The following is a 26,629-nucleotide window of genomic DNA, read 5'->3' on the forward strand; positions in this document are numbered from 1 at the left end:
CTCCAGGGCGTTGAGATGCCTGCTGTACAGTATCCATGTTTCCGATGCATACAGGAGGGCAGGTAACACTGCAGCCCTGTCGACCATGAGCTTGGTGCCAGGTTTGAGGTCTTTGTCATCAAACACTCTTTTCCTCAGACAGCCGAAGGCTACGCTGGCACACTGGAGGTGATGCTAAGTTTCATCATCAATGTCTGCCCTTGCTGAGAGGAGGCTCCCAAGGTATGCCACCATTTTACATAGGGGTATGTAAATGAGCTGATCTCAGAACCCCTTGTGTAAATACCTCTCTCTTGGCCACCAATGGGTGTAAATCTTTTCTCACTGGAATAAGAGCAGCATAACTCACTATCAGGAAATTCTAGGCCATATGGAAAAATGCTGTCTCCAATCTACACCCGACATGGTAAACATATAAGTATTTGAGGCGGTCAACCCATGTCATACCACTTCATAACAAAATATTAGAGCACTGACTCAGCTTTCTCACACAGTTTTGAAAGTTATGTAATTTTTGTCTTTCTTTTTACCTTGCTTTAAAACTGTAGACTACATGTTCTTCTGCTTGCTATTTTTAATGGAAAAGCAAATGCAAGTGTAAAACAGAGAAAACATCTTCCTATATTCAGAGAAAAAAATAATTGATTTATTAGCAATTTTTCATTAACTGAAAAGTTAATTTTTGTACAACTACTTAATCATGCTTCAGGATCAGGATGAAGTATGAGTCAAACACTGAAAGTAAGTGGCAGAATGCAGCCAGAGAGAACCTTAACCAAACAAAGGAAGTTATCTTAATTGCAGTGGAAAATGACAGCAGAATAGTAATATGCTAATAGAATTTAATTTTCATGGATCATTCTATTCTCATAATTATTCACAGCTTTGGGACATGATTTTGACATATAGGGGAGTACACTAGTCATGGGAACAAAACATTAAGTGCAATTTGAGAGGAAGTGGACAATTAAAGGGAAATGCCAGAATAGAAGTATAAAACTTCTTCCAAACTGTTAGAAGGGTTCAGAAGCCATGTCGACCTGTTGACAACCTTTGCCAAGGGTGAAGGTGCAGAAAGCTAAAAATGGCAGGCAAAACTGAAAGAAAACTGAACATTGCAGGCATGAGTCCTCAGACATGTAATGGAGTAGCCTCGCTTCCAACCCCTGTTTGATGGCTACTGAATTGGAGATAGTGTTGCATAAAGAGGTTGCTGGGAGTGTGGTCCTCTTTGCTACACTATGGGTTCAACATTGTAGTCTTCCTGGAAGGAAGCAGAGGCAGTTCAGAGACTACAGCTGATCATTGCACACTATCTGGGCTAGCTCTTTATTGTATGTTAGCTGCAGGTGCCCTTGCATCAGATGCCACATACAATCAAGGTCTGCTGGTTGTTGATCAATATGAAATGCCATATTCCATGGAATACAACACAAAACATGGCTTTCTGTGGTTTGGGAGCATTACAATTGAGTCAGACACTCAATTATCGTAACTTTGCCATTTTAGTTTTCATTACCCCTATGCTGCCACACTGCCAGCTCTGAGCCCCTAGAAAAGTCAATCATTAACACTCTCTCACTATATCCTGCCACCTTCGAAGATCGATGCACATGCACCCCCAGGTCTCTCTGTTCCTGCACACTCTTTAGAACTACGCCATTAAGTCTATATTGCCTCACCCTTTCCCTTCTGCCAAAATGCATCAGCTCACACTTGTCTGTATTAAATTGCATCTGCCACTTGTGAGCCCAGTCTGCTAGCCTATTTTTGTCCTGTTGCAGGCAGTTTGTATCATCCTCAATTTGCCAATCCTCCAAGTTTGATATCATCAGCAAATTTTGAAATTCTATTCTGTATTCCAACATCCAAGTAATTTATATATAGCAAAAAAAAGCAGTGGTCCTAGCACTGACCTTTGAGGAACACTATTGTCTACCATCCTCCAGTATGAAAAACAACCATTTTACATGACTCATTGTTTTCTATCCTTAAGCCAATTTTTTATCCAATTGGACACTGACCCTCCTATTCCATGAGCCTCAATTTTGGTAACCAGCCTTTTATGTAGTACTTTATCAAACGCTTTCCTAAAATCCATAGAGACAACATCTACCGCATTCCCTTCGTCACCCTCCTCTGTTACTTTATCAAAACATTCAATTAGATTAGTCAATCACGATCTGCCATTTACAAATCCATCCTGACTATCCTTAATTAATTCAAACCTCTCCAATTGCCTGTTGATTCTTTTCCTGAATACTGTTTCTAAAACCTTACTTACCACTGATGTTAAACTAATTGGCCTGTAGTTGCTAGGACTGTCCTTACATCCTTTTTTAAATAAGGGTGTCACATTTGCCACTGTCCAATTCTCTGGCACCTCCCCCATATCTAGGGAAGATTAGAAGATTATGGTAAGCACTTCCGTTATCTCCACCCCCACTTCCTTTAGCAACCTGGGATGTAAGCCACCTGGACCATGTGACTTATATACCCTAAGCATAGCCAGCCTTTCCAGTACCTTCACCCTCTCAATCTTTACGCTATCCGTTGCCTCTACTCTCTCCACTTCTACCGATATTTCGTCAGATTCCTGTTCCTTAGTAAACACAGATACAAAGTTCATTACGTATTCTAGCTTTGGCCTGTGCCTCTAAGCATATATTACCCTCTTTGTCCCTAATAGGCTCCACTCCACCTTTTACTACCCACTTACTATTTACATGCCAGTACAAGATTTTTGGGTTCCCTTTTATGTTGACTGTCATTCTATTCTCATATTCTCGCTTTGCCAGTCTTATTTTTCTCTTCACTTCTCTTAGCTTATTGTATTTGGCCTGGTTCCCACTTGAAGAATTCACCTGACCTGCATCATACACTCTCTTTTTTGTTCCATCATAATCTCTGTCTCCATGAGTGATCATCATTATTCCCATTTGTGCCAGTTTATAAAGTGCAACAAGAACTAGTATTGGAGCACATATCCAATATTTGCAATCTCACCCCACTTTTATCACAGTTTTCATGTTATTTAACATCTTTATTTCCATTTTCTTGCTATTTCAGGAAGTTGTGAAAAGATATCTGAAGTTGATTTTATTTAAACAATTAATTTTCTAACTTTGAGGAACAAAATATAGTCAAGAAAATCTGTTACTTAAATTATAAAGCTGAACAAAATTATCCCTACTGATCTAAGACTGGGTCAGGTTTTGTATTTTCTCAGTTCTCTATGGGACATTTCCTTTGTGTGCTATTTCTAACAAAATTGTAAGCACATTTATAAAGAGCAGCTTTATGATTCTGTAACAAATGGCACACAGGAAATATTCCCCCAATATTTGTATCATACACCCTTCATAGTTTTGTTCTTGCAAACAAGCCAGTCAGTCAAAAGTATTCAAAGCTCTGTTAAGTAGACAGTGAAATCAGATCAGTACAAACTGCAGAAGATGTGATGGAAAATGATACTTTATGTTGTTTTTATTCTAAAGTTGCTTATCTTGGGTATTTATCTGAGTTATTGGAGAGAAACTCTGTTATCGCTTTCTGGTTATTGTTGGGCAATAATGCATTAGGTGGTTTCAATAATCTTTTCTCATTCCCACATTAACTAGCTGCAAATTGTAACTGGCAATTTGTTGGACTAGACTGTCACATTGGCAATATGCTTCTTTTCTTAATCTATCTATTCATTTATTTTATTTTATTTTTTTCATTACTGAGAATGAAGGAATTGCCAGGCAGCTGGCTCCAAATCTTGTATGGCCAATATTGAACCAAGCAGAGGAGCAGCCCAAGTTAATTGTTCACTTGATCTACCCTGCTGTCCTGAATGGGGGCAGGGGCTGGGGGGTGGGGGAGGGGGGGCGCTGTGGGTGGTGGGGGAGCTGCGGGGATGGGGTGAGTGGGAATGAAGGATTGGAGAAAAGTACCTATCCTCTGTTTAGGATCTCCATCAGACTACCAGGTCAGATTACAAACTTTCTACGTGAAGAATCACAGGGACGTTTTTTTCCCCAAAAATATACTTTATTCATAAAAATCTGTTTAAAAAATGCATTACAATGCAGTTCAAAACAGCACCAAGTTAACATTCCAAAAAGTGAAAATTGAAAAGTTTTCTTCAATACCAGAGTGAGTTGCCTCACAACCCTTCCATTCCATTTTACATGCCATGTACATTTTACAGCAAACCCATATTCGGTATATACAGCCCGAGGGGTTTCCCATAGGTCCAACCCCTCAGTTCACTTTGGTGGGAGGACCTTACACAGTGGTCTTTGCAGCAGCTGCCCCCAGCTTTAGTGCGTCCCTCAGCACGTAGTCCTGGACCTTGGAATGTGCCAGTCTGCAACACTCGTTCGTGGACAACTCTGTGCTCGAAGACCAGCAAGTTTCGAAAAGACCAAAGCGCTTCTTTCACCGAATTGATAGTCCTCCAGCAGTAGTTGATGTTTATCTCAATGTGCGACCCTGGGAACAGCCCGTAGAGCACAGATTCCTGTGTTACAGAGCTGCTTGGGATGAAACTCAACAAAAACCACTGCGTCTCTTTCCACACTTGCTTTGCAAAGACACATTCCAGAAGGAGGTGGGCGACTGTCTCTTCACCAGCACAGCCACCTCGAGGGCAGCGTACAGAAGAGGCGAGACTCCGGGGGTGCAGGATCTGACGGGGAGGGCCCTTCTCACCACCAGCCAAGCTACGTCATGGTGCTTGTTTGAAAGTTCTGGTGATGAGGCATTCTGCCAAATGACTTTGACAGTCTGCTTGGGGAACCATCCGACAGGATCCACCATCTCCTTTTCCTGTAGGGCCTTGAGGACATTCCGTGCAGACCACTGCCTGATAGATTGGTGGTCAATGGTGTTTTCCCACAGAAACTTTCCCACAAAGGATAGGTGGTGCGGTACGGTCCAACTGAATGGAGTGTTACGCGGCATTGTGACCAGACCCATCCTTCGCAACACTGGGGACAGATAGAACCTCAGCAAGTAGCTACACTTGGTATTTGCATACTGGGGCTCTACGCACAGCTTGATTCAGCCGCACATGAAGGTGGTCATCAGGATGAGGGCAAGGTTGGGTACATTTTTCCGGCCCTTATCCAGAGGTTTGAACATCGAGTCCCTCCAGACCCGGCCCATTTTGGATCCCCAGATAAAGCGAAAAATGGCTCGGGTGACCGCCACGGCGCAGGAGTGGGGTATGGGCCAGACCTGCACCACATACAGCAACAACATGAGCACCTCGCATCTAATGACCAGGTTCTTACCCACATTGGAGAGACATCGCTGCTCCCACATGCTCAGTTTATGGTGTACCCTGGCTACTCGCTCCTTCCAGAGTTTGGTGCATGCCCCAGCCCTTCTGAACCATATCCCCAGCACCTACAGGTAGTCTGATCTTATGGTGAAAGGGAGAAAGGATCAGTCGGCTCAGTTCCCAAAGAACATGGCCTCACTCTTACTGTGGTTAACTTTGGCTCCTGAGGCCAGTACGAACTGGTCGCAGATGCTCATCAGTCTGCGAACGGACAGCGGATCCGAGCAAAAGACGACGAAGTCGTCCATGTACAGGGAGGCTTTGACCTGAGTGCCTCCGCTGTCCGGGATTGTCACCCCTCTTATGCCCGCATCCTTCCTAATGGACTCAGCAAAAAGTTCGATACAGCAAACAAACAAGACAGGGGAAAGAGGACAGCCCTATCCGACTCCAGATTGGATCAGGAAACGTTCTGATTCCCACCCATTGATTGAGATGGTGCTACTGATGTTTGTATGGAGTAGTTTGATCCAATTGCAGATTCCCTCCCCAAACCCCATTTTGGTGAGCACATCCATCATGTAGGTGTGCGATATCCTGTCAAAAGCCTTCTCCTGATCCAAGCTGATCAGGCAGGTGTCCACCCTCCTGTCCTGTACATAGGTGATCGTATCCCTGAGTTGTGCAAGACTATCAGAGATCTTCCTGCCGGGTACAGTGCAGGTCTGGTCAGGGTGAATCACCAACTCCAGAGCAAACTTGACCCGACTGGCAATGACTTTGGACAGAATCTTGTCGTCAACATTAAGCAGTGAGATGGGCCGCCAACTTCTGATTTCTGCCCTCTCCCCCTTCCGCTTGTAGATGAGGGTGATGATGCCTTTCCTCGTGGATTCACAGGAACAAGTTTATTTCTTATAACTCCACAAAGCAGCAGTTGGGAGTATGAATGCACTGTGGCACTGAAGTGCTCGTACAATCCTCCTTAAATATGTGTCATGACATAGCAAAATGTAAGCATAATCATAGACCTTTTCAGAGTGTGGCTTGAAACTGCAGTATCACTGAAATATATCTTTATCACTCATTAATAATTCATGTGCTACAACTTTTTAATGTACAGTTCTAAATAGTTTAACATCATAGTAGTTTGATGAATAATTCATTCAGAGTAAATGCAAACATCTCCATGGAAAGTTGATCCTGTACCGTGATTTCTTAATGTGATTTGACATGCTGTTAACTTAAACCTTGATTGACCATTTCAAAATGAATTGTAATGCCTTCCCACCTCTCCCTGCACATCTCCTGTTCTCCTTCTCCACCACCCCACCCCACCACCCCCCCACCCCCCCCTCCCCCCACCACACTGCCACACACATATATGCACATCGTAAGACATGGGTTTTAACTCAAAGGCTATAGATGTGCTGTCTAAATTCAATCCCTGTGAGTACCATAGCAACACTTCTGCACCAAAATAGTGACTCAGCAGCCTTTTTTACACCCTGTGAATTTTTCTTTTTCATTGCTTTCCAATGGCAGGGTGTAAAATGGACTACCAGTTCCTTCTCATGTTTCATGATGTCACTCACCATCAGACTGGCTGTTCTAATCCTTCCTAAAACCAACTATCAATCTGGGCTGTTAACATTTAAAAAGCCCTGAAGGTGAACTGTGGATCATAGAAACCAGGGAGGAGGGGGTGGTTAGAGGGTGTAGGCAGCTCAGGTGTCATTTGGCATTTCTTAATTTAAAAAAATTTAAACCAATTCCTCGACCTGATTTTTCTAAAGTTTATTTCCATTGTATCTTTTTCCTTAATGAAACTGGATGATTAAAAGCACTTTCCACCTTTTCTCTGCTGCTGGCTACCAGTCAGTATTTCTCAATTTCTCTATAAGAACATAAGAAATAGGAGCGAGAGTAGGCCATTTGGCCCCTCTTGTCTGCTCCACTATTCAATAAGATCATGGCTGATCTGATTGTGGCCCCAACTCCACTTTCCTGTCTGCCCCCCATAATCCTTGATTCCCTTGTAGATCAAAAATCTGTCTAACTCAGCCTTGAATATATTCAATGACCCAGCCTCCACTGCTTTCTGGGGAAGAGAATTCCAAAGATTACAACCCTCTGAGAGAAGAAATTCATCCTCATCGCTGTCTTAAATGAGAGACCCCTAGTTCTGAAACTGTGCCCCCTAGTTCTAGATTCCCCCATGAGTGAAAAATCCTCTCAACATCTACCCTGTTAATCCCCCTCAGAATCTTGCATTTTTCAATCAGATCACCTTTCGTTCCTCTAACCTCCAATGATTATAGGCCCAACCTGCTCAACTTTTCATCATAAGACAACTCCTTTATTCCAATAATCAATCTAGTGAACCTTCTCTGAACTGCCCCCAATGCAAGTACATCCCTCCTTAAGTAAGGAGACAAAAAAACTGTACACAGTACTCGAGATGTGGTCTCACCCACGCCCTGTACAGTTGTAGCAAGACTTACATACTTTTGTACTTCATCCCCCTTGCAATAAAGGCCAACATTCCATTTGCCTTCCTAATTACTTGCTGCACCTGCATGTGTCGCGCCCACACAATCCAAATTTACGAACAAGAAAATGAACTTATGAAGTAAACCCAAAATGGAGTAAGAGGTCAGGTGACCTTTTCTTACTGCCAATGCACATAAAAACTACAAGAACCCTGAGCCAGAAACATGAAATGCTGGAAATACTCAGCAGGTCTGGCAGCATCTGTGGAGAGAGAAGCAGAGTGAACGTTTCAGGTCAGTGACCCTTCATCAGAACTGACAAATATTAGAAATGTGAAAGGTTTTAAGCAAGTAAAATGTGGGTGGGGCAAAAGATAACAAAAGAGAAGGTGTTGATAGGACAAGGTAAGAGAATAACTGACCAGAAGGTCATGGAACAAAGGGAAACGGTATGTAAATGGTGTGGTGAAAGACAAAGCGTTAATACAGAGAGGGTGTCAATTCACAGTAAAATGAACAGCCCTGGCCCCAAGCACCAACATGAAAAAAACAGTGGGTAGGCACAGTAGAAACAAACTAAAATAAAATAAACAAAGAAAAAAGAAAAAATAACTAAAAACAAAAATAAAAAGGGGAGCCCATCGTGCTCTGAAATTATCGAAATCAATGTTCAGTCCGGCAGGCTGTAGTGTGCCTAATCGGTAAATGAGATGCTGTTCCTCGAGCTTGCGTTGATGTTCACTGGAACACTGCAGCAATCCCAGGACAGAGATGTGAGCATGAGAGCAGTGGGTGGGTGGGTGTTGAAATGGCCAGCAACCGGAAGCTCGGGGTCATGCTTTCGGACTGAGCGGAGGTGTTCCGCAAAGCGGTCACCCAATTTGCGTTTGGTCTCCCCAATGTAGAGGAGACCACATTGTGGGCAGTGAATACAGTATACTAAATTGAAAGAAGTACAAGTAAATCGCTGCTTCACCTGAAAGGAGTGTTTGGGGTCTTGGATAGTAAGGAGAGAGGGGGTAAAGGGCAGGTATTACACCGCCTGCGATTGCAGGGGAAGGTGCCGTGGGAAGGGGATGAGGTGGTAGGGGTAATGGAGGAGTTGACAAGGGTGTCACGGAGGGAATGATCCCTTCGGAATGCTGACCGGGGAGGGGAGGGGAAGATGCGTTTGGTAGTGGCATCACGCTGGATGTGGCGGAAATGGCGGAGGATGATCCTTTGGATGTGGAGGCTAGTGGGGTGGAAAGTGAGGACAAGGGGAATCCTGTCGTAGTTCTCAGAGGGAGGGGAAGGGGTGAGGGTAGAGGTGCGGAAAATGGGCCGGACATGGTTGAGGACCCCGTCAACCACAGTGGGGGGGAATCCTTGGTTGAGGAAAAAGGAAGGCATATCAGAAGCGCTGTTGTGGAAGGTAGCATCAAAAGAGCAGATGCGTCGGAAATGGAGAAACTGGGAGAATGGAATGGAGTCCTTACAGGAGGCAGGGTGTGAGGAAGTGTAGTCGAGGTAGCTGTGGGAGTTGGTGGGCTTATAATGAATATTAGTAGACAGCCTATCCCCAGAGATGGAGAGAAGTCGAAGAAGGGAAAGGAAGTGTCGGAGATGGACCATGTAAAGGTGAGAGAAGGGTGGAAATTAGAAGCAAAGTTGATAGAGTTTTCTAGTTCTGGGCGGGAGCAGGAAATGGCACCGATACAGTCATCAATGTACCAGAAAAAGAGTTGGGGGAGGGGGCCTGAGTAGGACTGGAACAAGGAATGTTCAACATATCACACAAAAGAACCCTGAGCTAATTTTCATGACTGGACAAGTCTTGGAGAAGTCAAGACATTCTGGATACATCCTTGAGAAGTTATTAAAATACAAATGGCCTTTCTGGATACATCCCTGAGAAATTATTAAAATGCAAATGACCTTTCTGTGGTAATGATTGCTTCTCCCCAATTAATTGGGTTGACGATACTGTCGCAGACTTTTTGATTCCAAACTCAAATTCCAAAGAATGGTGTGGAAAACCCTACTTTATCAGGGTGAGGTGAGGATGAATGGCATCCACACTCCATTGTTTAACAATGGCCTCACCATCAGAAGCCATTTATGAGGACATAGAACATAGAACATAGAACATACAGCACAGAACAGGCCCTTCGGCCCACAATGTTGTGCCGATCCTTTGTCCTCTGTCAAGGACAATTTAATCTATACCCCATCATTCTCCTTTATCCATATACCTATCCAAAAGCCTTTTGAAAGTCCCTAAAGTTTCTGACTCAACAACTTCCCCGGGCAAGGCATTCCATGCCTCGACCACTCTCTGGGTAAAGAACCTTCCCCTGACATCCCCCTTATATCTCCCACCCTTCACCTTAAATTTATGACCCCTTGTAACGCTTTGCTCCACCCGGGGAAAAAGTTTCTGACTGTCTACCCTATCTATTCCCCTGATCATCTTATAAACCTCTATCATGTCACCCCTCATCCTTCTCCTTTCTAATGAGAAGAGGCCTAGAATGTTCAGCCTTTCCTCGTAAGACTTATTCTCCATTCCAGGCAACATCCTGGTAAATCTCCTCTGCACCCTCTCCAAGGCTTCCACATCCTTCCTAAAATGAGGCGACCAGAACTGCACACAGTACTCCAAATGAGGCCTTACCAAGGTCCTGTACAGCTGCATCATCACCTCACGGCTCTTAAATTCAATCCCTCTGCTAATGAACGCTAACACCCCATATGCCTTCTTCACAGCCCTATCCACTTGAGTTGCAACTTTCAATGATCTATGCACATAGACCCCAAGGTCTCTCTGCTCCTCCACATGCCCAAGAACCCTACCGTTAACCCAGTATTTTGCATTCATGTTTGTCCTTCCAAAATGGACGACCTCACACTTTTCAGGGTTAAACTCCATCTGCCACTTTTCAGCCCAGCACTGCAACCTATCCAAGTCCCTTTGCAGACGACAATAGCCCTCCTCGGTATCCACAACTCCACCAACCTTTGTATCATCTGCAAATTTACTGACCCACCCTTCGACTTCCTCATCCAAGTCGTTAATAAAAATCACAAACAGGAGAGGACCCAGAACTGATCCCTGCGGCACGCCACTGGTAACTGGGCTCCAGGCTGAGTATTTACCATCTAAGACCACTCTCTGCCTTCTATCAGTTAGCCAATTCTTAATCCAACTGGCCACATTCCCCACTATCCCATGCCTCCTGACTTTCTCCATAAGTCTACCATGGGGGACCTTATCAAATGCCTTACTAAAATCCATGTACACCACATCCACTGGTTTACCCTCATCCACTTGCTTGGTCACCTGCTCAAAGAATTCAATCAGGCTTGTGAGGCAAGACCTACCCCTCACAAAACCGTGCTGACTGTCCCGAATCAAGCAGTGTCTTTCCAGATGCTCAGAAATCCTATCCCTCAGCACCTTTTCCATCAACTTGCCTACCACCGAAGTAAGACTAACTGGCCTGTAATTCCCAGGGTTGTTCCTATTCCCTTTCTTGAATGCAACAATGCAAAGAGAACTATGGTCACATGACAGGAACTAGGTTTCTGATAAGGAGCTTTAATAAAGGTATATTCTGGGCAGTCAAAGGAGATCCATCTATGCTATTGAACATAAAGGACCCTGCCTAAGATTACCATATAGGCAACAACTGGAGTTTGGCCTTGAACTCCCTACCTGAGAAATCGTACCGGGACTTTACCATTGACCTTTGGCTGGAAAATAAGAAAAGCAGTCTGTAACAGCGCATCCGTCTTCCTGAACCTCCCAAGTCTTTCTTCAGTGAACAAGGAAAAAGATTACAGACCTGCATTGTTTCAAGTCTTCATCCCAGAGTAAAGCAAATGTAACAGAGAACTCTTTAAAATCAACAGACCTAATGCACATTATCTTTATAATCTCTATCTCTTCTTGAATGCACGCGTATCTGTATGAGTGTGAGAATGGGTGTTGCTGCGTGGATTTTGGGTGTCGAATAATAAACATTGATCTTGCTTTTAATCTTACAAGAAAACCTTTCATTTGTCCATTCTTGATAATTAGGCACTCATGGGTTAAAAAAACAGCTTTTAAAACAAAAATCGCTGCCTTCGGTCAGTCGAGAGGTGGAAAAGGGGAAACCATCCCTATTCATCTCTTATCTGTCCGTAACACATGCTACCTTTCTGTGATTCATGTACAAGGACACCCAGATCCCTCAGTACCACAGCATTCTGCAGTCTGTCTCCATTTAAAAAATATTTTGCTTTTCTATTCTTCCTTCCGAAATGGAGAAGGTCACATTTTCCCACATTATACTCCATTTGCCAATTTTTTCCCCACTCACGTAAAGGGATCTATATCCCTTTGCAGACTCCCTGCGTCCTCCTTACAACTTGCTTTCCCACCTATTTTTGTATCATAAGCAAATTTGGCTACAATACACTCTGTCCCTTCATCCAAGTCAATAATATAGATTATAAGTAGTTGACGCCCCAGCACTCATCCCTGTGACACTCCACTAGTTACAGTTTGCCAACATAAAATGACCCATTTATCCTCAGTCTCTGTTTTTTGTTACCAATCCTCTATGCATCCTAATATATTACCCCAACACCTTGAGCTCTTATCTTGTGTAGTAATCTTTTATGTGGCACCTTATCAACTGCCTTTTGGAAATCCAAATACACTACATTTACTGGTTCCCCTTTATCCACCCTGTTTGTTACATCCTCAAAGAACTCTAATAAATTTGTCAAACACAATTTCTCTTTCATAAAACCATGTTGACTCCTTTGATTGTATTATGATTTTCTAAATATCCTGCTACAACTTCCATAAATGATGGATTCCAGCATTTACCCAATGACAGATGTTAGACTAACTGGCCTATAGTTTCCTGCTTTCTGTCTCCTTCCTTTCTTGAATAGGAGAGTTGCATTTGCAGTTTTCCAATCTGCTGGGACCTTTCCACAATCTAGGGAATTTTTTTTTTAGAATATTACAGCGCGGTACAGGCCCTTCGGCCCTCGATGTTGCGCCGATCATCTGACCTACACTATTCCATTTACATCCATATGTCTATCCAATGACCACTTAAATGCCCTTAAAGTTGGCGAGTCTACTACTGTTGCAGGCAGGGCGTTCCACGCCCCTACTACTCTCTGCGTAAAGAAACTACCTCTGACATCTGTCCTATATCTTTCACCCCTCAACTTAAAGCTATGTCCCCTCGTGTTTGCCATCCTCATCCGAGGAAAAAGACTCTCACTATCCACCCTATCTAACCCTCTGATTATCTTGTATGTCTCTATTAAGTCACCTCTCCTCCTCCTTCTCTCTAACGAAAACAACCCCAAGTCCCTCAGCCTTTCCTCGTAAGACCTTCCTTCCATACCAGGCAACATCCTAGTAAATCTCCTCTGCACCCTTTCCAAAGCTTCCACATCCTTCCTATAATGCGGTGACCAGAACTGCACGCAATACTCAAGGTGCGGCCTCACCAGAGTTTTGTACAGCTGCATCATGACCTCGTGGCTCCGAAACTCGATCCCCCTACTAATAAAAGCTAACACACCATATGCCTTCTTAACAGCCCTATTAACCTGGGTAGCAACTTTCAGGGATTTATGTACCTGGATACCAAGATCTCTCTGCTCATCTACACTACCAAGAATCTTCCCATTAGCCCAGTACTCTGCATTGCTGTTACTCCTTCCAAAGTGAATCACCTCACACTTCTCCGCATTAAACTCCATTTGCCATCTCTCAGCCCAGCTCTGCAGCCTATCTATGTCCCTCTGTACCCTACAACACCCTTCGACACTATCCACAACTCCACCGACCTTCGTGTCATCCGCAAATTTACTAACCCACCCTTCTACACCCTGGAAGATTACAACCAATGCATCCACTATCTCTGCAGCCATTTCCTTTAAGACCCTAGGATTCAGGTCATCAGGGGACTTGTCAGCCTTTAGTCCCATTAGTTTTCCTAGTACCTTTTCTCTAAGTGATTGTTTTACGTTCCTCCCTCCCTTTTGCTCCTTGACTTTCTACTGTTATTGAGAAGCTTTTACTTCTACCATGAAGACAGATACAAAATATTTATTGACAGTCTCTGCCATTTCCTTGGTTCCCATTATTAATTCCCTAGTCTCATCCTCAAAGGGACCAACATTTACTTTGCCTACTCTCTTCCTTTTTATATATTTGTAGCAGCTTATTGTTTTTATATTTCTTTCTCGTGTATTCTCATATTCCAATTTCTCCCCTTTTTTTAGCCATCCTCTGCTAGTGTCTAAAATTTTCCTAATCTTCTGGCCTAACACTAATCTTCTCGGAATTGTACGCCTTTTCTTTCAATTTGATACCATCCTTAACTTCCTTAGTTAGTCATTGATGGTTCATAATTCTCATAGAGTCTTTCTTTCGCAACAGAATATATCTTTGTTGAGTGTTATGAAAAATCTCCTTAAATGTCTGCCACTGCTTATCTATCATTTTATCTTTTAACCTACTTTCCCAGTCCACTTTAGCCAACTCTGTCTTCATACCCTTGTACTTGACTTTATTTAAGTTTAAGATACCAGTTTCAGACCCAAGTTTCTCACCCTCAAACTGTGAAATTCTATCCTGTTATGATCACTCTTGCCTGAGGGATCCCTTACTATGAGATCATTAATTAATCCTGTCTCATTTACACATTGCCAAGTCTAAAATAGCCTGTTCCCTGGTTGGTTCCACAATCTATTGTTCTAGGAAACTGCCCCGAATAAACTCTAGGAACTCAACCTCAAGGCTACCTTTGCTAATTTGATTTGTCTAATTGATATGAAGATTAAAATAACCCATGACTATTGCAATACCTTTCTTACAAGCCCCATTAATACTTGATTTATACGTCGTCCTTCTGTTAGTGGGCCTCTAGACTACACCACCAGTGACTTCTTTCCCTTGATATTTCTCTGCATTTTGTTTATAGATGGCGGTGGGCGGGGAGGGGGTGATGGGGGGTGGGGGGGTAGAAAGATCAACTCTGCATTTTGTTTTGTGGGCTGGAAGCCTTTGAAAAATGGCGACAGCACCTGCTCCCGCATTAGGTGATGCCGTTCATGGTGTCGCCGATGCCAACCCCACCATGTGATTGTTAAGTGGCCTCCTGCCACAGAATCGCGGCAGCGTGGAACGCGGGTCCCGTGTGGGTCAGCCACCATTTTCTGCACCCGCCACTCCTGGCTGTGGAACAACAAAATCCAGCACTATATGTCTGATCTAGTTAAGTTTCTGGTCAATGGTAACCTCCAGAATGTTGATGGTGGGGGATTCAGCGATGTTAATGCCATTGAATGTCAAGGGGAGATGGTTAGATTCTCTCTTGTTGGAGGTGGTTATTACCTGGCATTTGTGTGGCACGAATGTTACTTGCCACTTATCAGCCCAAGCCTGAATATTATCCAGGACTTTCTGTATATAGACATGGACTACTTCTATATCTGAGAAGTTGTGAATTGTACTGAACACTGTGCAATCATCAGCGAACATCACCACTTCTGACCTTATGACAGAGGAAAGGTCTTTGATGAAGCAGCTGAAGATGATTGGGCCTAGGACACTACCCTGAGGAACTCTTGAGGCTGAGATGACCAACAACCAAAACCATCTTCTTTTATGCTGGGTATCACTCCAACCAATGGAAAATTTCCCCCCGATTACCATTGACTTCAATTTTGTTAGGGCTCCTTGATGCCCATGCTTGGTAAAATGCTGCCTTGTTGTCAAGGTCAGTCATCTTACCTCAGCTTTTGAATTCAGCTCTTTTGTCCACATTTCAACCAAGGCTGTAATGAGTTCTGCAGCCAAGTGGCCCTGTCGGAACCCAAGCTGTGCATTAGTGAGCAGGTTTTTGCTGTGTAAGTGCTGTTCAAGAGCATTGTTGACAACACTTTCCATCACTTTGCTGATGATCGAGAGTAGACTGCTGGGATGATAATTGGCAGGATTGGATTTCTCCTGCTTTTCGACATACCTGGAAAATTTTCACATTGTTGGGTAGATGCCAGAGTTGTAGCTGCACTGGAACAGCTTGGCTATGGGGTTGACTAGTTCTGGAGCACAAGTCTTCAGTACTACAGCCGGGCTCTTTTAGATCTAGTAATGTGTAATGAGGTAGGATTAATAAGAGATATCGTAGTTAAGGATCCTCTAGGGGGTAGCGATCACAACATGGTAGAATTTCAAATTCAGTTTGAGGGCGAGCAACCCGGGTCTCCAACCAGTGTCCTCAACTTGAACAAGGGCAATTACAGAGGTATGAAGAAAGCGTTGTCTAAAGAGAGCTAGGAAAATAGACTAAGGGGAAGGTCAGTGGATGAGCAGTGGCAGACATTTAAGCAGATATTTCATAACGCTCAGCAAAAATTTATCCTGGTCAAAAAGAAGGACTTGATAAGAAGGATGAACCACCCATGGTTAACAAAGGCAGTCAAAGAAAGTATCCAATCAAAAACTAAAGCATACGAAGCAACGAAAACTCGTGGTAGGCCAGAGGATTAGGAATTTTTAGGAACCAGCAGCGGATGACTAAAAAGCTAGTAAAGAGGGAGAAAATTGATTATGAAAGTAAATTGGCAAGAAATATAAAAACAAACAGCAAGAGCTTCTACGGGTGTGTAAAAAGAGAGTAGTTAAAGTGAGCGTGGGACCCTTGGAAGATGCGACTGGAGAATTGATAATGGGGAACAGGGAAATGGCAGATAATTTAAACCAATGTTTTGCATCGGTCTTCACGGTGGAGGACACTATAAACATCCCACAGATATCAGATAAGCAAGAAGCTAATGGAAGATCTTGTCATAGTCTCTATCACGCGGGACAAAGTATTTGACAAACTAATGGGACTAAAGGCAGACAGGCTGCCAGGACCTGATGGCCTGCATCCAAGGGTTTTAAAGGATGTGGCTGCAGAGATAGTGGAGGCATTGGTCGAAATATTCCAGAACTCACTGGATTCAGGAGAGTCCCAGCGGATTGGGAAACCGCTAATGTGATGCTCCTGTTCAAGAAGGGAGGGAGACAAAAAGCAGGAAACTATAGGCCAGTCAGCCTAACATCTGTCATTGGGAAAATGCTAGAAGCCATTATTAAGGGAGAAATAACAGGATATTTAGAAAAGCTTAACGCAATCAAACAGAGTCAACATGTTTTATAAAAGGGAAATCATGTTTGACAAATTTGCTAGAGTTCTTTGAGAATATAACAAGCAAAGTTGATAAAGGAGAACTGGTAGATGTAGTGTATTTGGATTTCCAGAAGGCATTCGATAAGGTGCCACATAAAAGATTATTGCACAAGATAGGAGTTCACGGTATTGGGGGTAATGTATTAGCATGGATTGAGGTTTGGTTAACTCACAGAAGACAGAAAGTTGAGATTAATGGGTCTTTTCCAGGTTGGAGTGCCACAAGGATCAATCCTAGGGCCTCAATTATTTACTATCTATATTAATGACTTGGAGGAGGGGGCAGAGTGTAATATATCTAAATTTGCTGACGATACAAAAATAGGTGGGAGGGCATGTTGTGATGAGGACATAAGGAATCTGCAAGGGGATATAGATAGGTTGAGTGAGTGGGCAGATGGAGTTTAATGTCGGAAAGTGTGAGGTCATGCACTTTGGTGGGAAGAATCAAAAGGCAGACTATTATTTAAATGGAGAGAGACTCCAAAAAAAGTGCAGCACAGAAGGATCTAGGTGTTCTTGTGCATGAAACACAAAAAGTTAGCATGCAGGTGCAGCAAGTAATTAAGAAGGCAAATGGAATTTTGGCCTTTATTGCTAGAGGGTTGGAGTTTAAAAATAGGGAAGATCTAGTTACAACTGTACAGGGTGTTGGTGAGGCTGCACCTAGAGTACTGTGTACAGTTTTGGTCCCCGTATTTAAGAAAGCATATACTGGCATTGGAGGCAGTTTAAAAAAGATTCACTAGGCTGATTCCTGGGATGAAGGGGTTGACTTATCAAGAACTGCTAAACAGGTTAGGCCTTTATTCATTAGAGTTTAGCAGAATGAGGGGAGATCGTATTGAAACGTACAAGATTCTGAGGGGGCTTGACATGGTAAATGTTGAGAAGATGTTTCCACTAGTGGGGGAATCTCGAACTAGGGGACATAGTTACAAAATAAGGGGACACTCATTTAAAAGAATTTCTTCTCTCAGAGAGTAGTGAATGTCTGGAATTCTCTACCCCAGAGAATTGTGGAGGCTAGATCACTGAAAGTATTTAAAGAGGCGATAGATAGATTTTTGAAATATCGGGGCATTGAGGGCTATGAGGAGCTGGCACGAAAGAGGAGTTGAGGTCTGGGGCTTATCAGCCATGACCTTATTGAATGGCGGGGTAGGCTTGAGGGGCGAATGGTATACTCCTGCTCCTATTTCTTATGTTCTTATGTTGTCAGGGCCCATAGCCTTTGTTGTATCCAGTGCCTCCAGCTGTTTCTTGATATCACGTGGAATGAACTGAATTGGCTGAAGATTGGCATCTGTGAGATGGATCATCTTCTCAGCATTTCTGGTTGAAGATGGTTACAAATGCTTCAGCATTCTATATATGTCAAATTATATTTTCTGTTTTGCATAACAAAATAACCACGTCTTCAGGCATGTCATAAATTGGCATTTTGGACATCCAAAACCATGATGTTGAGCTTAGATTAAACTTGTCACAAAAGTCATTTGTCTCTGCATTTTTATGGAAACAGTAACACCAACCCCGGTGGAGACAGTGGTCCTAAAAACCCAGTGAAAAGTCACTTTCCGCTCACTTTCTACCCCTCCAGCCTCCACATCCAAAGGATCATCCTCTACCATTTCAGCCACCTCCAGCATGATGCCACCACCAAACACATATTCCCTTCCCCTCCCCTGTCAGCACTCCGAAGGGATCATTCCCTCCGCGCCACCCTGGTCCACTCCTCCAGCACCCCCGAAACCTCGTCCCCTTCCCACGGCACCTTCCCATGCAATTGCAGGAGGTGTAATACCTGTCCTTTTACCTCCTCTCTCCTCACCATCTAAGGACCCAAACACTCCTTCCAGGTGAAGCAGCAATTTACTTGTGCTTCCTTCAATTTATTCGCTGCTCACAATGTGGTTACCTCTATACTGGGGACAGCAAATGCAGCTTGGGTGACCGCTTTGCAGAACACCTCTGCTCAGTCCAAAAACATGACCCCGAGCTTTCGGTCACTTGCCATTTCAACATCCTACTGCTCTCATGCCCACATCTCGGTCTTTGGCCTGCTGCAGTGTTCCAGTGAACATCAACACAAGCTCAACGAGCAGCACCTGATCTTTCGATTATACACTCTACAGCCTTGTGGACTGAACATTGACTGCAATAATTACAGAGCATGACTGGCCTTTTGTTTAACATTTTTATATATTTTTATATATTTTTTATTTTATTTTATTTTTTAACTATGTGCCTGTTTTTCCATGGGGACAGAGCTGCTCATTAGTCTGTCATTAACATTCTCTGTGGACTATTGCTTTGTCTTTCACCACAAGCATTAACACACTCTTTGTATTTGCCCCATGACAGCTTTGTTATTTAATCTCTCCTGCCCTCTGCCCTATCACACACCTTCCCTTTTGTTCTCTTCCCCACTAACACCGCCGCACCCCCCACAGCCCCAAAACCACTTGCTTAAAACCTAATTCTTCTCTAACCTTTGCCAGTTCTGATGAAAGGTCACAGACCTGCAAAGTTAACTCTGCTTCTCTCTCCACAGATGCTGCCTGACCTACTGAGTTTTTCCAGCACTTTCTGTTTTTATTTCAGTGAAAAGTCAGTTGTGCAGGGTGCTGAGCTCCACCACATCACACAGTTCTTTCTCCAGCTCTGCATTTGCAAAACAGCAGTGCTGCAAATAAAACTCCAGTATCATCAAAGATGATCCCTAATGGGAGTGCAAAGATAACAGTTTTTTTGCTGTAATTTTTCACTTATGATTAATATTTGAACTAGCAGAACACTAAAGGGACTCATACTTTCCAGTTTTACCCCAAGCAATACATCTTTTTGTTTGAACAAGACGCAGTTAAAAATAAACCAAGTTAAAATGCCCATATTTTATAAAAATAACAACATTTACATTCAGAGGCAGACCCTTAAATTGTAGATCATCCACAATGTCACTTAGTTCTACATTATATGTGTGATGTCATCCTTTATTATATATTTTCTCAGACCACACAGCACAGGGCCTGCTGCACAAGCAACTTCCGCAGGTTAATCTAAGTTGATCTAATCTAATGCTTGCGTAGTTTCAAATGAAATAGGGAAAATACAACATGAGTTTTATCTTCATCTTTGAATCACAAAGCAACAGAATGCAGGGGTCATTCTTTCGACATCTCAGTGGCTCGATGCGCCATCCAGCATGGTACTAAGGAATGTCCCAGGTTAATTCCATCGTCTTGGCTTCTTTGACAGTCCCTCCCAAACCTAAAAGAACAAGAGCAGCAGGTGTATGGGAACACCATCACTTCCAAATTACCGTCCAAGTCACACACCATCTGAACATGGACATATATTGCTGTTTCATCATCATCACTGGGTCAAACTCCACTCCATTTATCCACCTTTGCTCCATTTCACTTGATAACCTTAAAGAACAAAAATCTAGCCATGACCTAATTGAAGGGCAGAGCAGACTCAATGGGCTGAATGGCCTACTCCTGCTCCTATGTTTCAATGGGCTGGATTTTGTGAGGCTCTCTAAGGCGGGAGGGCACGGAGTATCGCGATGGGTGGCAGGGGGTGGGGGGGGCAGCGGGGCAGAGGACAATATTCTCGAGGGTGGGATAGGCTGACAACAACCTTCCCACCCAAAGGTCAATTGAGGTCCGTAAATGGCCTATTAACGGCTAATTATGGGCCTCTTCCCGCCGCCGCTGGCATCTTACCAGCGGTGGGCGGGGGGGTGGGGGGGGTGGTGGTGGGCTTCCGCCACACGGGGAGGATGCCTTGTAGCATAAGGCACCCTCCATGTAGGCTTGGGGGCAGTCCCTCCATCGTGGGCAATTTGTGGCCCACGGAGGACCCCCACTGGGAACAGCTTTACCCCCCTAGACCTCCCTTTCCCTGGGCTGAATGACCACATCTCCCCCTACTCACCAGGGCCTTCTAGAATGGCCCCAGTGACCCAGCCTCACCTACCTCCGTTCCAGGGTTCCACCACTGGGCCTACATCTGAGGCTTCTGCAGTACCGGCAGTGGCTCCACTCTCAGTGATGCTGCCGAAACTGCTCTGCTGCCGGCCCACTGATTGGCTGGCAGCTCTTGGAGGCTGGATCCCTTTCCTTTTAAAGTCTTTAAAGGGATGGGGATCCCGCCTCCTAAAACTTTGATTTAAAAAGACTGGAGGATCGCTCCAGGGGGCCGGGAAAATGCAGAGGTGACGTTACCCCCGCCTACTCGGCCAGGTACCGGGAGCCCAGCCTCCAGCACAAAATCCAGTCCTCTATTCCTATCTATCTCAGTCCTGAAAATTTCGATTGACCCAGGAACCATTGTATTTGGAGGAGAGAGATCCAGATTTTCACTACTCCTTGTGTGAAAAAGTGCTTCTTAATTTTACTGCTGAATTGCCTATATCTAATATTAATCCCCCACCAGAGAAAACAGTTTCTTTGTATCAATCCAATCATCTTGCATTCCTTTATCATTTTAAACACTTTGATTCGATCACCCCTCGACTTTATAAACACAAAGTAATACAAATCAAGTTTGTACACTTGTCCTCATATTTTAACCCTTTAAGACCTGGTATCATTCTGGTCAATCTGCTCTGTACCCTCTTCAAGCCCAGTGTATCTTTCCAGCGGTTCAGTGCTCAAAACTGAATGGAATACTCCAGATAGGGTCTGATCAAGTCTTCGTACAACTGAAGCATCACTTACTCACTTTTGTAAAAGCCATTTGACTTGCATCCATTGATTTCAATGGAATGAAAATCAGGCATGTTTTACTATGCGGCTGATCCAGTCCGGCAGGTTACCACCCAAGCAGTGAAGTTGAAAATTATCCCTATTATTGTGCACAACTTTTCTGATGAAAACAGTGGGCTGGCACCATGGACTGATGATCCAATAACATTGCATTATCTGTCCTCTGCCCCTCAGTCTAGGTCACAATACAAATCTTTAAAGTTATGACAAAAATTCATATTTTTAGTTTGAACATAAAGACGTGTATAAACAAAATGTTTATTTGCTAGTGTTGGTGATACATGGCTCAACACCACTTGGTGACTTATTTTTCTTAAAGTGTCATTGTCTATTGTGGTCTCAACCACAATTATGTGTCGATAATAAAGAAGTCTAATTTCAGAATGGTTTGAATCCACTCTTAAACTGATCTTCAAACATTCTTAATAAACTAGGGAAGGTCAGACTTATATTCAACTTTACCTCTTACTTTTGATGCGATGCTGAATTCTTCTACATTGTCCAAGGTGTTAAAGTCGAGATCACTCAATGTTTAGGGTTTTTGGCACAATGCCCTAATGGAGTTCACTTTGTTGCCAAGAGTAAAATCCGTTAAGATTATCAGCTCAAAAAATGCACAGATACAGAATCCTGCACTGTCAGAGGAATGGTCCATTGGAGCTTTTATAAGGAAACAAATGCTTGCACAAACAAAGCCTGCACAAAATATCCCACTTGGCAGCTGAGGAGATATGCAAACTGCCCTGGGGCAGCTCAAGTGTAAAATTACAAGCGACTCAGCCTATCTTGTGTTTACTTAGAAATACTTTTTTGTGAGATAGTCTTACAACAATTGCAAGTGCTCACCTCATAACAACCAAGTAGACAAGATAAAAAAATTGCATGTATGCATACAAGAGGATCCTAGACACTCACCTGAAATGACAGTCTGGGCCTTTTGTGTATAAATCACACTCGACTTCGCACACCCAATGGATAGTGTTGCCTTAAATGTTACAATTATCATAAATGAACATCTAATAGCTGCTAATTCTAAGAAAGGGCTTCTCAACCACCTATTGGAGACTGAAGCCACATTAAAGTGGTACTTTTACCAGGAAATTATGGAATTCTAGTTTCCTCATTCCCTTTAAACTGGTCTGACAGGTCACTGCTGTCAAGGGCCTGACATTTATTTACATCAAATGAGCTGGCTATAAGATACCAGTTTATACTTCTCCAGAAAGAAAAGTTCTGGTTGGTTGATAAATGTTGCAAGCCATAATACATGCATAAGATGTCTGTTATTGTTTCCAAATGGAGGCCAAAAATATAAGAAATAGTGAAGTGAAATGTGATTGCCAATATCTGTAGGCAAAGATTCCACAGTTAGTGTAGCAAACCAGCATCATCCCATTTATCAACTTTTCACAAAAAAAAAATCTTTATAATATATCAAAGGAAGGCAAAAAAACAATAAAAAATACAGAATGGAATAAAATTATTTGTACAAACTGGGAAGTATTACTGCAGATTACATTCAGCATGGCATTGGGTTCACTATGGCTGTTTGTCTATGTCTGTTCTGTATATGGGTGTCTCTAACCTATATTTGTTTTCTCTTTCCATGACTGTGCTGTCTGTTTGTGTGAGTCTGCATGTCTTTTGAATCTGGGTGTTTGTATCCCATGGTAATTTTTCAATGTGTTTGTCTTTCTCCCTCTCTGTGTATGTCTCCCCAGTGTCTCTCTGGATATCGGTCTATATGCCTGTGTGTCTCCGCATGTCCACTTGTATCTGTCATATTTACCTACATGGACAATTTACCAAACATAGGCCTAAAAATTTGCATATTTGGCTGCAGAATTGCCATCACACTCCAACCGTGCACCTGAAAACTAAGGCCTTAGACTCAACCTGAAATTAAACTTAGGCTTCATTTCAATCTTACCAGTGAGCTGCATACATTTTAGCAGCTTCAGAGGCAGCTTGCCGCTTTAAAGATTTTCAAATTGGGCTAACTGCCTGGCTGGCGACAGTTTTATCGAAAACTTTTTTTAAAACCAAATGGATGGCATCTGCCAGATCTCCCTGATCTACTGTGCCATTGACCTCTTCGAAAAACTGGATCTGGCTGATCGATCATGATCTCTGTTTTTCCAAAGTCATCCTAATCCAGCCCAAGAATTCTAGATGATCGTTAATGGCATCTTTAATGATGCTTTCTATTTATGTTTTCACCATGAAAGTTAGTCTTATTAGTCTATAGTTGCCAGGGCAAATAAAAATGACAAGAGAGGACAGTGGACAAGTGGGGAGGAAGGGAGTGAGTAAGCAGCGGCAGGCATGCGGAGGTCCTAGGTCTTAGAAAGGCCCGATCATCAGAAGGGGTTTAACACCTCAACAGGCAGCAACACAGCATTGGCAAAAACAACAGACAGCAGTTGCTGCAGTTGTGCCGGAGTGAAAGAAACTGAGGTCACAGCTCCAGCAATATGGGTGGAGGAACAGCAGGTGTATGGCCAGAGATCCAAGAGGGGGTTTGAGTGCTAAAGGATCAGGAGGATGAGGAGGCCTGAGGAAAAGGAAGCAGGAAGGAGAAGAGGAGCGAGGCTTGTGGAAGTAGCAGCAGGATGAGTAAATTTACAACCAAATAAAATTAAATTCAAATAAAATTTAACTGGTGGCAGCAGGAAACAGAAGTAAGAGAAACTAAACATAGAATACCTACAAGGAGCTCAGTGATGTGCTGCCTAGAAGAAACAGAGCTGCGGGGTTGCAAGTTGGTAGAGCAGCAGTGCTATCTATAGCTGGGAGGACTGAAAGGTAAGTACACATACCTTGCAGTTAAAAATGCACAAGTGTGATAGACCATGACACAGGAACTAGCATGACAGAAGGAAGTGCTTGCAAGATGCAAGACCTTTAAAACATTATAGATGTAGTGCATCCAGGAAAGTATGATGCAATAAATAGAAAACCTTAAAATATTGGTTTGTTTTAATAATCTCATATTACATCTTCACGTTAAATAATGCCACTTAAAAAAGCAAGGAGGGAATGTACAATATTCTTCATTGTAAAAGTAATTCCAGTCTTTAGCTTTACCATATGCTGCTGCCAGAACAGGTTCAAGTTGTAGGTGGATGGGAGTGAATGGTTGCATTCTGCTCATAGCTCCTACCTGAAAACAATGGCTTAAGTTCATTTTTATTATTGTTTTATCAAAATAGATGAATTTATTTGTATTTAACAATCTATCAATGATAGATGAAGAGAGTTTCATCAAAATACTCAGAAATCTCAGCATTTGTAGAAAATTATTTTTGCAAATGTAGTACAGAAAACTTTGGGAAGCTGCACAAAAAGCTTATTTTTAATTCTAGATGTGACACATCCACAGATCAAGACATGGAAGAGACATTTAGAAAAAGATCATTAAAAGTGCAATGTGCTAGAGTTTAAGTGAATGTGGGTGGCTGGAATTGCCTATTGATTTTTTCTTGATGACCATAAACCATGTACAACTTTGAAGCTGTCCTGCATGTTTGTATTACCACCTTAGGTACATTTGAACAATACTTGCACCCATGGAGATGATTGTGTTTAGTTTTGGGTCTGCATTTTTGTTAGATGTTTCATGCAATTAGCTAGTACTGTTGATCTATGAGCCTGCATCTGTACAAAAGGTTTGACAATTTTGAGGCAATCTCTGCAGGTTTACTGATTGATAATCAACAATTCATTTGTAGGAAATAATAGAAAGTATTAAAAATAATTACTTCAATTCTGCAATATGTTTATGAATTATTTCTTATATTTTTTTCCAAATATTCTGCATGTTGTATTGAATGTGCTACCTTCCCACCAATTGATGTGACATCAAAAACCTTTACAACAGTAAGTATTCAATGCAATGGGCTGAATTTTCCCAGTCTTGTAGTGGCAGAAGTGGAGGCAGCGGTGCCAGGGAAATAGCGGGCAGCTGCATCGGAGTAGATCTCCGACGCATTCCTGCTGCCAGGGAGGTTTCCCAGGGATGGCCTGGGAAGTGTATCACCTGCCCGCTGCATGGAGGCAGACCGGTAATTTAAATAGTTCAGGACAAAATGAGGGGCGATTTTGCAACACTGACAGCATTTTGCCACTGGCGGAGCAGCCGCCGCACCTATGGGGAGGCCACCTTGTGGCAATCCAGTGGGCCGGAGACTCCATCCCCCAAAGAGGGGGCCACGGGAAGGAAAGGAGCTTCAAAATGGCATCTGCAGCGCACATGCACATTTGTATGGTGAATCACATTGGACACCAACTGGTGCAGATGCTATTGTGCATGCAGTGAACATCTGCCGGAGGTCTACTGAAGACAGATCATGACATCATTCAGCATGCACCTCTGATTTGATGCCAGTGATAGTAATTTGGAGCTCAACACTCCAGCCAACAACCTCTCTTAACCTCACGCAGCTGAACAAGGGTTCAGCAGCAGGAAAGACCCTCCGTCAGCATTATTTAAAGGGATCATCTACAATTTGCAGGCTAGTTGTAGGTTGATTTCTTCTGGCTCTTGATCCAATTCTACAAGTGTTTGGTGCTTTCCATAATTGATTCAAGTTGCAAATAGCTTCAGAGATAGGTGCGCTTAAGGAGTTTTTGCTGACTTTAAGGCTTTTGCACAAAGCAGTAGCTCCCAGACTTGGGTGCACTAGCAGGCATTCCCCTTGGAATAGAGCATGAACAGAGCCCACACACACAGCAGGACAAGGGTGGCATAATGGTAATATTACCTGACTAGTAATCCAGAGGCCCTGACTAATGCTCTGGGGGCAAGCATTCAAATCCCACCCTGGCAGCTGGTGGAATTTAAATGTA

Source organism: Heterodontus francisci, chromosome 4 (assembly GCF_036365525.1).
Source record: "Heterodontus francisci isolate sHetFra1 chromosome 4, sHetFra1.hap1, whole genome shotgun sequence".
Taxonomy (NCBI): Eukaryota; Metazoa; Chordata; class Chondrichthyes; order Heterodontiformes; family Heterodontidae; genus Heterodontus; species Heterodontus francisci.